Raw genomic sequence first — 14,885 nt, forward strand, 5'->3', positions numbered from 1 at the left:
AACCCACCATAGAGAAAAGGGCACTAAATATTTGAAATACATTTTGAAAGTAATGAAATGGGAAGTGTGATTAAGTTTTGGCATATTATTGGCAACAAGCTTTGTAAAAGAACTTTCACATTAATCCATAATACCATAGTACCTAGCACAGTGGTGCTAGATGCATGTTTAAAAATAAATAAGTGAAATTAGATACATTGTTTAATGAACATAAAGAAAAGGAACTCTGAACTCCAAGAAGAACAAAAGACTATAATTTGAATGTAACTTTATGATTTTGGTATATTTAACTTTTCACTTTCATGATCTCCTAGGCACAATGTAACCTCATTAATATAACATTGATTCTCCACAACATTTTAAACTTGTGATCCAAGAAATTTCACTTTCACCAGACCAGCACCAGCCCGATATTTCCACATGCACAGAAAAGGAGAGATGCCAGATTTGCTGACATTGATTTTGGAATTCCCAGGAAGCAAATGTGTATTGTGTAAACCCAACTTAAATTATTAAAAATACAAATGAAAATGTAATTAAACGTTGGATAAAACAATAAAGGATACAAATATGAAGTATATAAGATTCCTGTTGAAAAGGTACTGATACTGAGAATTGGTTCCATTTCTTGACCTGCTCTCCTGTTTCAAGAGAGCCCAGGAGGGAAGTAAGATCATTCACGTCATGGAGACAGGAGAGCAATGGCATTCATTTGGGACACTGCTCGGCTATATCCATATTCCATTCACACTCACTATATCTCCCTATTTGCTCCCTAGTTCATTCTTCTGTATCACTTGTCTCATTTCTCTCTTTCCCATTACTGAGCATCCTTCTGAGGGCAGAGGCCATTTCCCCCCATTTTATATTATTTCATAGTACCTAGCACAGTGGTGCTAGACGCATGTTTAAAAATAAATAAGTGAAATTAGATATATTGTTTAATGAGCCCATATGCTCAAATATAGCAAAGTTGGAAGACAAATGGCTTCTTCTCAGCCCAACATGGAACTGTGCCACTATTCTCCTATCATTTGATACTGCTAATGACCCCACTGTTTCTTCTCATTCTCTTTCCATGTACCTGAGATGTATGCACTGACCAGGCTTCTATTTCCTCATTCTCATGGAAAGGTAACAATAAAACTTCTCTTCTTTGAATTCCTATTTTAAAGCTGGCATTTTCCACTTATTCCTGATTGTCAGCGTTTGCCATTTTGTTTGCTTGGCTGGGATTGTCACCCTCTTGAACAGGGATATCTTCAGAATATTGAACATTGATATCTTGATTGACAGCTACAAAGAGGTGGGTCTAAAGCTTTGCAAGGGAGGAGGATGCTTAACTAGGCAGGAAACTCATTCTGCGAGGGAAAAGAGTTGAGGACCATGGATCCAGTGTTGGGGCTAAGATCAGGGTCAGTAGAAACTATTTTGACTAACAGAGAATGACATCAGCTAACAATTCATCAGCTAACATGTGCCTCATCACTACTGCATGGGTCCTTTAACCTGAGACAGTCAGTCTTCCTTTTGGTAGTCCAATCCAGGTGGATCAGTGCTACTAATAGCAGAGCAGAGTGCGGTAGTAGTGATCTCTTTTAGATTTTATTTATTTGCCAGAGAAAGAGGGAGAGAGCACAAGCAGGGAGAGTGGAACACAGAGGGAGAAGCAAGCTTCCTGCTGAGCAAGGAGCCTGATATAGGACTCAATTCCGGGACCCTGGGATCATGACCTGAGCTGAAGACAGAGCAACACAGGTGTCCCAGTAGTGATTTCTTTTAGCTGGTGGAGGCACTGAATGGAACAAGGCCAGGTAGTAAGTGGAGGACATGGTATTAAGGAATATAGGTCCACTGGGCATGGACCATGAGATACCTGAACACCCTGGAAAAGCACAGTGCATGGTGAGGACTAGGAGTCTCACCAATGGACTTGACATGAAGACGGTGAAATTCTCTAAATTTTCCCCCTAAGACTGATGATCAATCAAGGGAAGTGAGAGTCACATGGGAGTTCAAATTTATCCTCAGTATCTTCTCGGCTCACTTATCTTTCCTATCCAGAAGGCAGTCCTGGCAAGTTGCCATTTTAGCTCTTTTATTTGTGTCCTAACCTGGATATGACCAAGTTATTCCCCTTTTCCCCATTTGCCACATATCTTCCTTCGCGGTATCTTCAAAATCCCTCAGAGTCCAACACGTACTTAATTGGCACCTTATTTATACATGCTGAACTGTTCTAGGCATGGGGATACAACAGGGACCCAAGCAGTCCAAATCCTTGCTCTTGCGGACCTTATACTCTCGTTTAAATCTCTCTCCTCAGACACAGTCTTCCAATTAAGTAGCAAAGCAGAGTTCATATATAAAGCCCTGCTGACTTTTGCTGAGCACTAATCATGCCTGGGATACTGTGCTAAATGCTCACCCTCGTCACAATTCTTGGTGGCAGGAACAAATAGGAAACACTCAAAAAAAAAAAAAACCTTTCCATATTGAAACAATTATAGATTAACAGATAATGACAGATTAACACAACTGATTATAGTTGCCAAAAAAAAAAAAAAATGTGCAGGGAGGTTCTATGCACCCTTAACTACTCTCCTCCCAACCCTGAGATAACATCTCGCATTAACTATAGTTCAATATCACAGCCAAGAAGCCAACAATGGTACAATCTATAGATTTCATTCAGATTTCACCAGTTACATGTGCATTTCCTTGTGATTGTGTATGGTATGCGTGTCTCTGACCCAATTTAATCACATGTATAGCTTCATGTAACCACTGATGCATTAGGATAACTTAACTGTATCATTACCACAAGCTGACCTTGTGCTACCTCTTTACATCTCTACCCACCCCCTTGCCTCATCCTTAACTGCTGATCTGGTATTCATTTAAGTTATTTCATGATTGTTACGTAAGTGCGATCAGGCAGTAATGTATCTTTTTGAGACTAGCTTTTCCCACTCGGTACAATGTCCTTGAAGTTCAACCATGCTGTTGCCTGTATCAATAGTTTGTTGAGTCGTATTCTATGATATGGACGTACCGTACTCTCCTATGAAGGACCTTTTGGATAGTTTCTAGTTTGGGTCCATTATGAATAAAAACTATGAACACTGAAGTACAAATTTCTGCATAACAAGGAGTTTCATTTCTCTGGGATACATGCCCAAGGATACAATTTCTGGGTCAGAAGACTGTTTTTAGTTTTAGAAAAAAACTGCCAAACTATTTTCCCGAGTGGCTAAACCATTTTATAGTCCCACCGACAATGTATGAATGATCCAGCTCTTTTGCTTGCATTGCCAGCATTTGGTACTGTCATTATTTATTTTAGCCATTCTACCAGGCACAATATCTCGTTGGGATTTCATTTATTTATTTATTTATTTATTTTTAAAAGATTTTATTTATTTATTTGACAGAGAGAGATCACAAGCAGGCAGAGAGGCAGGCAGAGAGAGAGAGAGAGGAGGAAGCAGGCTCCCCGCTGAGCAGAGAACCTGATGCAGGACTTGATCCCAGGACCCTGAGATCATGACCTGAGCCGAAGGCAGCGGCTTAACCCACTGAGCCACCCAGGCGCCCCATCTCGTTGGGATTTTAATGTGCATTTCTCTAACAGCTTATGATGTTGAACATTTTTCGTGTACTTACTTGCCTGCGCCCAAGGGATCACTCTCTTTGCATTCTCTAAATAGAAATAAAAAACCCTCTGAATTCACCTTCCAGGCAGAATGCAAGGAGATTTATTCAGTAAATGGAGGCCACCTAATCTTCATAAAACTATTTAGGGAAATCGAGAGATTTAATCATTACCTTTTCTGTGAACGAAAAGTACATGATTTTTAAAGTACTTTCAAACATCATGCATCCTCCTCATCATGAGAAAACAAAGTATGAACAGAAAAGGAGAGATGAAACTGAGGTCTGCCATCAAGGGAAGACAGTGCTCTATTTTTGCTGGTGAAATAGTCATGGACTAATGACGTTGGAAGGTTCAGGCCTTCAAATAAAATTTCTGGTTCCAGATAGTGGCTGTGGTCTCCTAGGGCATATCTTATCTGTTATCTGTCAATAGCATAGCGGAAATTGTGTACTATTGAAAACAGATGTAGCCTTGCAGTAACAGAAATGGAAAAGATATGCTCTGGGCATCCTAACAGCATTACAGTCAAATGGAGCAGGAGATATGGATATTATGGTTAGTACCATCTTCTTGGCCAAATAGCACTACTTTCCGTGCTGGAACTAAAAATTTGTTGCAGAATTAGGGGAGGATGACATGAGGACTGTCTTGTAGAAGCAGCTTTCTTTGTGACCACTGTAGGCTCTGAAGCTTTGATTTTAACCACTGGGAACTTCTCAAAATTGTTCTATGCCAGTCATTTTGTAGCAGATCCTACTATATGAGCTTATGGCCTGGAGAGCATTTTAAATGCCCATAATAATAATAATAATAATAATAATATAATGCTGTATAAAGTGTGATATGTCATTACTGGAAGTTTATTATTTACTAAATTATAGTAGAAACATTGGACATCTTAGGGCCAGATTCTAAACCACAATGAAAAATATACTGGACATATGGGAAAATAAGGCTCATCAACTGATGGAAGAAAATTCACTCTGAAAGTGAAAGACTGCTTATATTAACATTTTTCTCAAAATAATGTATTATTAGCTATGTTTTTATAATAAAAAATTCCAAACAAAACAAAAGCTTTTAAGAAAAATACAATGAACAGCCATATTCCCAGCACTTAGATTCAGTAATTATTAACACTTTCTGTATTTGTTTTATCGATAGATGTCTATACTTTTTTCCTGAATCCCTTTTTTTTTAAAAAGGTTTTCTTACTTATTTACTTGACAGAGAGATCACAAGTAGGCAGAGAGGCAGGCAGAGAGAGAGAGAGGGAAGCAGGCTCCCTGCTGAGCAGAGAGCCCGATGCAGGACTCGATCTCAGGACCCTGAGATCATGACCTGAGCCGAAGGCAGCGGCTTAACCCACTGAGCCACCCAGGCGCCCCTTCCTGAGTCCTTTTAAAACCAGCTGAAGATGTCACGCAATCTTCACCCCTACACAGTTCACATGCGATCCTCTGAGGGTATGGATGTTGTCCTCTATAATCACACCATACATTTTGTATGCCTGTCATAGGTGACATTGCACTGACAGGATAACAATACTCAGAGGGCCTTTTTGACAACATGATCCAATATGTTTCTATTTATATTTTTGTCCCCAAAGTCAGTTAAGCATAAGTAAAACAAAGTATCCCTCTTATAAGTCAGTCAGGGAGAGACAAATACCATATGATTTCAGTCATATGTGGAATTTAAGAATCAAAACAAGTGAGCAAAGGAAAAAAGAGAGAGAGACACATCCACACATCTAAAACAGATTCTTAACTATAGAGAACAAACTGATGGTGACCAGAGGGGAGGTGGGTTGGACGTGGGCTGAAACAGGTGATAGGAATTAAGGAGGGCGCTTGCCCCAGTGAATGCTGGGAGATTCCTGGAAGTGTTGATTCACTGTGTTGCACACCTAAGACATATAGCACAGTCTGTTAAAGATATGGGAATTAAGATAAAAACTTAATTTAAAAATGTCTTTTTTATTTGCTAAGACTTCCTCCCTTCTCTACTTTTCTCACCATGAGAACAGGTTACCAATCATCTGATTCATTAAAAAAAAAAAAAAAAATGTTGCTCCAGGCACCAGTACTCATTTCCTGCCTGCTGTTGGGTATTAGCTTCTTGATGAACAATGCTAAGCACACAGATCTCTATAAATGCCAACACTATTTAATGCTAGAATTTGGGATCTCAAGTCTGGATTTAAAGGCAGAAGGTAGGAAATTTCTGAAAATGTAAAATTTTGTGTATGTATAAATTTTCAGGGGTAGCAGGAAGAGCACCCATAACTTCCATGAGATTCTCGAAAGTGCGATCCTAAGAAGGTTAAGAACCACTGATTTAGTGCCTTCAAAATGCTTATGCTTTGGAAGCTGGGAGATATAATTACAAAAGGCATAAACTATCAACTGCTAACTGACAGAAGGGAGGGCTTCCAAAAAGACTCATCTCTTCCATCCAGTTGACAGCCTGGTGCCCCTGAGCTGGGTTCTGGCAGAGAGCTGGAGCAGAAGGCAGCACGAAGCGTATTACACACTCTGTCAAGTTCCCAATTAGTTCAAAGTCTAGGAAAATGGTCTGAATGTTACTGCAGATGGCCTAACTCTCTTCAGTGGGCAGAGGCAAGGCAGAGCGCCAGAGGTCCGCTCTGGGGATGAGGCACCTATCTCGTCCAGACTGTCTTTGTTCCAAACAGCGCCCCTCTGAAGGCTTGGGCAGCCTGTGGGGCAGTTTACAACCGTGACTGAGCTCACCTTGAAGAAACCCAGAAGGGGGAGCAGAAAAGCCCCAAATAAACAAGTGAGAAAAAGGAAGAGAGTCTCCAGATACCTGGATGTTTAAAAATTGGTACACTTTCTTGCACCTGCCAAAAGAAATAAAACCAGGGTATGACTGGGAAGTACCAGGTGCTCTGCTGGGTGTTTTCACATGGCTGTCTCAGAGTATTAGTAGAATTTACCATCTGTGTTTCATAGCTGGAAGGAGGTGATGCTCAAAGAAACGAAGCAATTGGGTGGGGTAAGGACAGCTAGTTACTCAGTGAGCTGGGGTTAGAACCTGTGTCTGTCGAATGCCATTTTCCATCACATTTTGTTTTTTTATAAATATTCACTCACTGGGGGAGGACAGGGGTGGAATACACAATGAAAAAGAACAATAGACAAAAGTCGGCACATACTGTGGGTCATCTGCTTACTGTGCTTTATTTTGAGCTAGCTTCTGTTGAAAAATGCATGGTGAGAGACAAATCAATAGCACTTAGTATTTGAACCATTTGATTTAAATGTATTATCTCATTTAATATTATAGTTCCATAGACATTACCAGTCCCATTTTATTGCTGAGAAAGTAGCCTGGAGAGGCTGAGTAAAGAGCCCAAGTCATGGACGTAGGACTTGATAAAGTCATGGGTTTATGTCCAAGACTGGCTCAGAGACTGGTTCTCTGAGGCTACGGACCAGGTGGGATCAGGATATGTATTAACACCTGGGAGGGCACAGACTTTCAGACCACCAGAGAGCATGTAGTTGCATGAGAAAAGGTCACTTTTTCCCCGCCAAATGAATCCTTGTTTTATCCAATTAAACACATTCTTGAGAAGCTTTGTAGAAAACCGAGTTTTAGTAAATTGAATTTCTCTTTACAACCAATGGATATTCATTAGGCAGATGATGCTAATACTTCCTGTTTACCCACATTGGAGATCACTGATAAGCATTTAAATATCTTAGGATAACTAAAGGCATCTCTATTCTGTTTATTTTTTGATAATGGAATAATTATTTCCCAATTAGTTAGATTTTGACATTTGTATTCTAACATTAAGTATCAAGAACAACAGTGATTAGGAAAATAAGTAATGGGAAACCTCACTAAAACGGGAAGTGGGCAGGAGGAGCTCTCATGCTCTACCACTTGTAGTCCATTGCAGACCGAATAGGAAGAGATGAACTTGACCTTGCATGGACTTGACCTTGCACATGGATACCACTCTACTATTCCAGCTGGAGGGACTAACACTTTCCTGCCCTCCCTCACTTACCTTTATCCCCCAAGAGCTCAGCCAGTGAAAGCCACCATACTTTGAACTCCCAGTTTACTCCAGTGGACTTTTAGTTTATAATACCCCTTTTTCTCATCAATAAAGTGTACCTCTCCTTTGTTCCTCGGACTTGGCTACTGTTTTGCTGCAGTTTGTTCATCCCAGATTGCAATTCTCATTTATTCCTGAATAAATCCATCTTATGCTGGCAAAATAACTGGTAGTTTTTATTTTTATGGTTAACACAGGGTATGATTCAAGAGGATAAAGCCATGGAATGACACTACAGAATAAAGAAAGTGTTTTAAATGGCCCTAGCTCTGCCAGTGACTAGTTCTGTGGCCTCCAGCTCGTTCCTAGAGGGCTGGAAACCTCAGTTCCTACACTGTAACATGTAAATGACAGCAATCTCAGAGGGCTGTTTAATTACCAAATTAAATAAGATGATACATGTAAAATTCCTGGATCGCTACTGGTGCTCAATAGACAGAGGTGAAGAGAAAAATCACAAGAATCTATCATCAGAACAATTAGATATATCTAAACTCAGAAGATCACAGGCAGGTTGGAATTCCTGTCTCTGAACAAATACTGAATCTCTCAGGAGCTTTGGTCAGGAATTGCAACTTCATATGACCATGGAGAACTGGGTAAGGCAGTCATTGTCATCCCAACCAGAGGAGAATGGAATCTGCAGCAATTTTCCCATTTTCTCATCAAACAATCACCATTTTGCATTTGCAAGTGGTTCTATCAACACAAAGATTCCTTCCACAGGTCTTCATCTACCCTTCTCCCATAATAACCTTATTAAAAAATCATAAGGTGAAACCACTATACTCTAGGAAAACGAGTGGGTTTTCCCATTTTATTGATTGTGGTAGTTTGCAAAACAGTTACAATTTCTCTTTCCAGGTGCCTTTACAACAGTGACTTTGTGGTGCCCCTCCCTCCATCAGGAAGTGGAGTTTATTTCCCTTCCCCTTGATCTGGGCTAGTCTTGAGGCTTGCTTTGTCCAATCGAACGTGGTAGAAGTGACAGCGTGCCGGTTTCCAGCCTAGATCTTCAGGGACAGTGCGCGTGTCTAGATGTTCCTTTGGAATTCTGCCCAGCCACCATGTGAACAAGCCTAGGCTAGCCTGCTAGCCATTCCTGCTAGACGTCATACTAGCCATCACCCAGATGACAGAAATTACATCTGAGCAGTGAGGCAAGTACTTTAGGGATGTATATGTACGTGGGACACACTCAGGTGTTTTTCTCACTGATGATCTTGTTTGGACATGTGGGTCACACTTGCAATTTCTGGATAACCAGTCTCCAGTGGTAATGATGACAGCATTTTGCATTAGTGGATTCTCAGATCTCAAATAGGGAAACTGGGACAGACACATCTCCTATAACGTTAGCACTAGACTGATAGCCAAGAACTTCTAGGTCCTGCTAAATCCACTTATCCACAGTTTCTCTCAGGGGTAGCAACTCAGTCCTCACAACATAAGGCATCAAGATGAGGGAAGAGGGGGGAGAGGCTGAGAGAAATCTTTCCTGTTAACTTGGAAAACCTACCAATATTTATTAAGCAAATAAATACACACTCTTAAAAATTTGTTAATGGATTTCTAAGATTCTTCATGCTTCAGTGTAATAATGGGAGCTCATGAGGTAAATGAAGAACTTAAAGCTGCCTGAAGAAATTGAAGTTACTGGTTGATAGCCTGGTAAATAAGGAAAACCTCTTCTCCAGGCTGGAGAAGTCACCAAAAATTATGATCATAACATATTTAAGCAGTCAAAAAGCACTAAGTCTTATGCAACTTTAATCTGCCTGGAATGTTTCCATGAAAGCATCATCAGTTGTATCTAAAAATGGCTCTTCTGCTGTTATTAATCCATGTGCCTCGTCGAGCGCTCACTGCGTAAGGAAGATCAGATCCATTTGGAAAATAAGAAGTTGAATCTTCACTTTTTTTAGATGGTAACATTGGGGGCCTTTCTGTATTGCTGGGCGAAACAGCTTCAGATGCCTTGGGCTTATTTTAGGTTGCTTACACACTTTAAAAAAACTTAAACTAAGATTTCTGTTTTTGACCATGAAAGCAATATGTGTTTCCGGGAAAGCACAGGTCTTGACATGGGGTTTGCAGAAACAGGACAAGGGCGGAGGGGCGGAGAATGTCTCACTTGCCTCATGCACAAAAATTTCAGGGAGCACCAAAAAAATCAGTAATACAATTGATATAAATGCAATATTTCAAAAATCAAAAATGAATGCAAAAATTCTATGACTAACGAAAGATCAAATTTTCAAGCCCGGCTTTGACTTTGCATCTGTCTAAACCTTTCTTACCTACCTTATCTGAATCCTGGCCCTGGTTCCAATTATAAATTGGAACGCCAATAAAACTCCAGTTATGAAAACAAGCAGCTGAAGTCCTATGGTATTTGTTTTTTTCTGACTTATTTCACTTAGCATAATACACTCCAGTTCCATCTATGTTGTTATAAATGGCAAGACTTCATTCTTTTTTTTATGTCTGAGTAATACTCGTACGTGGAATTTCAGAAAGAAGAGATGAACAAAGGGGAAAGAAAAGAAAGAGAGGCAAACCATAAAACAGATTCTTAACTATAAGGAACGCGCAGAGGGTTGGCAGAGGAGCGAGTGGTAGAAGGGATGGGTTCAATGGGGGACGGGGGTTAAGGAGGGCATTTGTGATGAGCACTGGGTAGTGTATGTAAGTGACGAATCACTAAATCCTACTCCTGAAACTAATATTTCACTGTGTGTTAACTAACTGGAATTTAAATAAATCTTGAAACAAACAAAGAACAACAACAAAGACCAACCGGCAACTGTGGGCTGTAGTTTGCCAACCTGATTTTAAAAAACACCGCACTAAAATATTATTTATCTCAATGACTAAGATTTGGGGTACCCCGCCCCCCCCTTCCATTTGGGGCCTTGCTCCCCTTGCCCTAGTGCCAGTGCTGGGAGTTTGGATTTTTGTTCTAAGTGCAAATGGCAAGCCAATGAAGGTTTTCAAGTAAGTGATGGAATTTAAGGTTTAGAAAGATGGCTTTGGTTGCTGTAGAGATTGGAGAGGGGTCGAGTGTGGCGAGTAGGAGATTCGTTAGGAGGCTGGTGTCCCAGTCCAGTGATTCTACTCTTGTCCAAGTCAGCTAACCACTCTGATGTGAAAACGGCGGCCCCCTGCTGTCCTCACAGCTCATGGGCCTTGTCACTCCGTGTATAACTTCTGTCCTCCTCTCACCGAGGCTTTCCTTCTGCCTTACGGACTCTGCCCTCTTCTGCTCTCAATTCCTTGGCCTTCCACACCATCAACAGACCCCTCGAGTCCTGACTTCGTCCCCTCCAAACATGCATATCTACCTCCCACGTAGACTCTTCCATTCATCAGCTGTGTGAAGTCTGTTATGCCCACTAGACCGAGTTCACTTTCATAGATATTAATGCCTCTCTCACTGTACTGTTGAAATCAGTCCAATCATACACTTAGATGTTATAAAACATCTCGATATTTCTTTGGTTTATTTTAGGTTGTTGAAACATCTTTTTTTAACACTTAAAATAACGTGTACGTGTTTGGACTATGAAAGCAACACATGCTTACTAGAAATTTTTATTTCCACTCCCCAACCTATTACTCTTACATCTACCTTTTCGTAGATGATGGCACTACCATCTCCCCAACTGTTCCAGACCCCCCCAACTTAGAAATCTTTCTTTTCTCTTCCTCTTTTGTCCTACGTTCAATCTGCTAGCAAATACCATGAATTCTATTGCTAAAATGTATCCCCATTTTTCTTTTAATAAAATCATCACCAACCTTAGTAGGTCTAGTAAAGGGCATAGTTCCCAGAGAGGTTAGGGTAGGGTCTGCCCAGATGGAGAAGCTGGGGTAAGAAGGTGCAAAGAGGATGACTGAATCCCCAGGCCAGGCTGTAGAGAGGTAGACGGGACTGGCTTTTGGAAGGTGGAAGACACGGGCTGGAGAGAACTGGTTCCTCGTGTGCCTGGGTCTCTTCCGGCAGAACAGAGGCTAGAAGGGGTCCCCACTTTAGGCCTACCGCACATATCCTCTTATATCCTAGGCCAGGTCCACATATCTGGACGTGGGACCAGAGGGAGGAATATTCCAGCAGCTGGTTGGTCTTGGAGGGAGTAGAGTGACTTTAATGAAAATAGGTCTAGTCATCATCCGGGAGACTGCTCAAGCAGACAAGGTTGGCGACAGTGCCCAGCCAGAGCCCTGCTTGAATGGCTCGAATCCATGGCCTGGCACAGGGGTGACACCAGGTGGCGGTGTACCAAAACCATAGGGTCACTTTCCAGGCTCTGGAATATCCTCCTCTGGGAGCCAAGATCGCTTAGATAGAGGCCACTTAATGAGCAGCTATGCCTACGTGTCCTGCTCGCATAGACTGAACGGTGCTTGCTTGCTTTGCGGCGGGTTGATTTGGCTCTGATGATTGCTTATATGGGGCTGTGACTTCTCATGTTTTGTGATTGCAAGATCCTGCTTCTAGAGATGGTATCAATTTTTTTTTTCACAGATCTGAATGAGTTCATCAATCAGCTACCCACTTAGAAAAATCAGTGGATCTGATTTAGAAACTACTGATTTTAAACGCTCTTTGCATATCCAGTGTAAGCTGTCTGACCGTATTAAGATGAAGAATTTTTATCTTAATGTTAAATATTGAAAAAATCATGAGTACCTGCTTTACTTATACCTGCATTTTCCTAAACTCAGCGGCTTCTATAGTCTGGAAGTCTCAGGTTTATTGACTCTTTCCTGCTGAAATGTCTATTTGCAGAGATCAAAGGACCCATTATTCAGGCCAAATGTTACATTTTTCGCTAATATGATTTCTATGAAATATTTCTAGCTTTGGTTTTGACATGTTTCTGGTACTCCACACTTTGTTACTGATATTAAGTTTGAATAATGGGGGCAAATAACCCTAAAATGGTAGCCAATTGAACATAGATCCTTTGGGTATGTTTCTCTGTATGTGGAGTGTTTGCTACTAAAGGACCAGCAAGGAGTCCAGTGAGGATATGCTCCAGAGAATCGGGTGAGAGGGCCTTGTTGCCACAGAAGCCATGTCCCAGGACAAGAGCCCCACAGACTCTTAGCTACTTTGAAAGGGGGGCAAGCCTTCTCTCTGTAACACACATTTACCAAAAATTACTACGATTACCCACCTATGCCTTTCCTCTTTGCAAAGCACTCACGATACATCAAGATCAATATGCTGCTTAGGACCACAGTTCTCAACATTACGTTTTTTTGTGCAACAGGTGAAAATGACACTGACATGCTGACACCCGTCCAGTCATGGACTCGGGATGTGCTTAATCCACAGAGTGTAGAAAGCCCAGATTTTTTATCTCTGTGTCCGTCCTGCTCGTGGAAGCTTGTGGGAACTTAGCGGAGCCGGAGTGGTAATTGGGAACCAATTACCAACCACTGTAATTGGTGAAAGTAAATTTACGAACTGGGGTATGTTAGTCATTATAGTCATATTAACTGCCTATGACACATGTCACACCTGACGACACCCTCGTCCCACTCAACACTGCCGTTGTCGACTTATAGCTTTCCGGGGAATGGCACCTCTCATCTAAAGATCAAAGATTTATGCCAAGCAAGAATACAGTGCGATGTTAGACACAGCAATGGTGGAAATGATCCAGTGATTTGCACTGAGGGAGGAGGAAGACTGGTTTCGGAGGGATAAGGACATTCAGCCTAAATGGACATTGCTGTAATTTTTTTAAGGTAACACTTATTGTATGCTTCCTACCCCAGGAAAGTTCTATGATTCACTCAGTGAATCCTTTAACAGCCTGTGAGATACGTTCTGTTTTCCTTTCTAACTTATGGAACAGGAACACTGAGAAAAGAGACGGGGAATTGTAATGAAATCATTCGCCCGAAGTACTCAACCAGTCTAGACCCAACGTCTGTGCCCTTGACCACCATATTACTCTCCACCTCAATTTAAGCTCACTTAATTTTAAAAAGACAGTCCTATTTTCCTCACCTGACTTTGGCTTATGCATATTTTCTTTACATTTTTATGTAAGTAATCTGCTTAAAACAAAGAGTTCATGTTTATGTTTTTTAAAAAAACTAATCATGACATTTTTCATGTTCTGCTTAGTGGATACTTACAAATAACTGAAAATAGGATTCTTCCCAAGGACTACTTGTCATCATCATACTTGTTTGCATTGAAAATTTTGTAAGTGAATAACTATGTTAGTGTCCTCACTCTGTGATCTCTGGGTAGAAAAGAAAAGTACTAAGTACTTTTCATGAACTAACCATGAATTGGAACTTCTAGAACAAATTTGGATTAGCCATAAAACTAAATAAGTCTAATAAGAAATCTATAGTACTTGAAGATGAGAAAAAAAAAAACCTATTCTATTCTATTCTATTCTATTCCATTTTGTATAGGTGAGATGTTCCTCACCCCCACTGATGAAAGTAATAATTTTAGTATTCAAGCTTTATATTATAAAGATATAGACAGAGGGGATACATTAGCAAGAACGTAATAGCTGAATCTTATAATACATCCAACTTCCAGAGATTAAATTAGCTACTGTATTAATACAATTTCTATTCCCGTTCATTTGTAAAGACAAAGATAACTGGAATTTTCATCATCTTAACAATATCTCATACTGTAAAATTGACATTATTATTATTTTAGTTAAAATTTCTTTGCTCCTTAGAGAGTATGCTGCATTGTTAAAATGAATTATTCAGGACTATTTAGCCTAATCTAGTTTGTGAGCTTAGGCTATAAAAGAAAAAGTAGGGACATATTTTGTACTTTGGAGTAAATTCTCCACAGGTAACAAAATAAACACAATGTGTGTTTTAAACATTAAACAAAAGCACACGGTTGGGTGATGGTGGTGGTGAGGGGAGGTTATCTCCAGTAGCCCAAAGCTCCCAAAGGCTCTGGCCTGCTTCACGCCTCGATTTTCGATTTCCTACATGGGTTCTACAAGAAAGACTTGGCACAATTTTTTTCACGATGAATCACAAATATAACTTTTTCAGGTTTGCAAGGAATCTCAAGCGAATTGCCCTTCCTGTCTTTTTAAAGAAGAAGAAATGGTTCCCTGGAGAAAGGGC

General features: G+C 40.5%; 1 protein-coding gene across 2 annotated transcripts in view; it reads right to left on the reverse strand.

The window, feature by feature from the left end:
• Positions 1–14,885, reverse strand: part of SLC24A2 (solute carrier family 24 member 2) — a 248,010-nt gene that overhangs the window by 108,048 nt on the left and 125,077 nt on the right. The gene's annotated exons all lie outside the window — the stretch shown is intronic.

Source organism: Mustela putorius, unplaced genomic scaffold, assembly GCF_011764305.1.
Source record: "Mustela putorius furo isolate JIRA1106 unplaced genomic scaffold, ASM1176430v1.1 tig00000421_pilon_pilon_pilon, whole genome shotgun sequence".
NCBI lineage: Eukaryota > Metazoa > Chordata > Mammalia > Carnivora > Mustelidae > Mustela > Mustela putorius.